This window comes from Protobothrops mucrosquamatus, unplaced genomic scaffold (assembly GCF_001527695.2).
Source record: "Protobothrops mucrosquamatus isolate PMUCROS unplaced genomic scaffold, P.Mucros_1.0 scaffold_186, whole genome shotgun sequence".
Classification (NCBI taxonomy): domain Eukaryota; kingdom Metazoa; phylum Chordata; class Lepidosauria; order Squamata; family Viperidae; genus Protobothrops; species Protobothrops mucrosquamatus.
In genome coordinates, this window is record NW_015386262.1 from 1,456,280 (window position 1) to 1,458,381 (window position 2,102).

A 2,102-nucleotide genomic window follows, 5' to 3' on the forward strand; every position below is an offset into this window, starting at 1 on the left:
ACTTATTTAACTGTCCTACCTTTTTTTCCTCTTTGAAATTGTTTGCTTAGTTCTTTTAAAATCCCTTTTTCTAAGCCAGACCTGGGCATTTTATGGTTCCAGGGCCATATCCAGCCCATATAGAATCAATGGGAAATTAGAAATCATATATAAAAAAGTGTAGGCCATACACACAATACCACTGCATCACTTTTATTTTGAAGGCGATTGCTATTTGTTTTTCAATTTATGTATGTGTGTGGATGCACCTCTAAAGTCCCAGTTGGAAAAATAAATTGCCCACCCTTGCTCTTAAATTTTAAGCTTTTCCCCATTAGCTCCTTCGGACATGGGATAACATTATTGAATTTATTAAAATCTTAGATTACATGCTTTACTATGCTCAGCTTTATTTCCCCTTAAAATCAAGACTTCCAACATTGTATCATTTTCTCCCAACATTCCTGCTTCCACTTCCTCTAAGTCAGTGGTTCTTAACCTGTGGGTCTGGACCCCATTTGGGGTCGATCGACCATTTCACGGGGGTCGCCAAGCAAGGCTGTCCGCCATTTTTTTTGTCCGCCATTTTTTCCCCTTTTCCGGCGGGTGCCTTACCTCCCTTGGGCTGGGCCAGCTGGTGGTCGGCCTGTTCCGTCTCTGCCGCTTGCCAGATATGCCTCGGCCGGCGCAGGGGGCGGAACCATGCATGCGCGGTGCTCCCGGGCAGGGAAAGTCCTCGACTTACGACCGGTTGGGTAGTCCTCGACTTACGACCAGTTTAGTCCTCGACTTACGACCGGTTTAGTCCTCGACTTACGACCGGTTGGGGTCGCGGCATTAAAAAGGTTGAGAACCACTGCTCTAAGTTTTTCTTTGCCTCACCATTCTTTATTTATTCCAGACCATGTCTATATATTGGATCTGATTTGTAGCACTCAAAATTAATAATAAATCATTCCTAATCACTTTTAACCTGAAATGTTACAAAACATTACATTTGTGGCATTTTTGTTTAAATTCAATTAGCTCTATAGTTTGCAAAACTTACAACTCAGTAAAAACATGAAATTCAATTACACCAAATAAATCTAAACCATTTTAATAAACTAACAGAAAATAAATTTACTTGGCATTAAATCCACATATTTTCCTGAGAAACATTTAAACTAAACAATGGGGACAGAGTTAATTGATACAGAACATTTTTGTCCTCAGCAATCTAAAACTAATAGGACTATCAGTGCTTGTAACATACAGTAGATGTTTGTGCGGGTAAGAATATCAACCTTGCTGTCAAGGGAAATCAAGCTTTTGATAGTGTGTGCCATACCATGTGCACTAATCAAACAAATGGTAAGGAAGTAGGGAAACTCTGGCACAAAACAGGTTATATAGAAAGTAAACACAGGGTCAGTCAAAAAGGACTCAAATGTCTATATACTAACGCACAGAGCATTGAGGAATAAACAGGGTGAATTAGAAATTCAAGTAAATGAGGGCAGATATTATATTGTTGCCATTACGGAAACTTGGTGGGATGAAACCCACAAATGAAATACACAGTTAGATGGATTTAAATTATTTAAAAGAAATAGACTAAATAAAAGAGGTGGAGTTGCACTATATATAAGAAATAACGACATCTCTACAGAAATAGAGCACAACAATGATGAAAACTGTCTCGAATGCATTTGGGTCAATATAAAAGGGGGGAATGACATTGCCATAGATGTATATTATAGGTATATGCTACCTAACCAAACAGAGGAAATAGATGACCTTTTTGCTAGTCAGTTAACTAAGGTATGTAGGAAGCATATCACAATAGTAATGGGGGACATTAACTACCCTGACATCAATTGGGAGACAAACTCTGTACCAAGTGGAGGATCAAACAAGTTCCTGACAAACCTAGCAGACAACTTTGTCTCCTAAAAAGTACAGAAGGGAACTAGGGGATCAGCCATATTGAACTCACTAACAGAGATGAAATGATAGGTGTTGAAGCTACAGGAACTTTGGGGGGGAGTGATCATGCAATATTGGAATGCAACATTATGCAAGCACAAGCAATAGAACATAGTCAAACCAGAATCTTGGACTTTAAGAGAGCTAATTTCAAT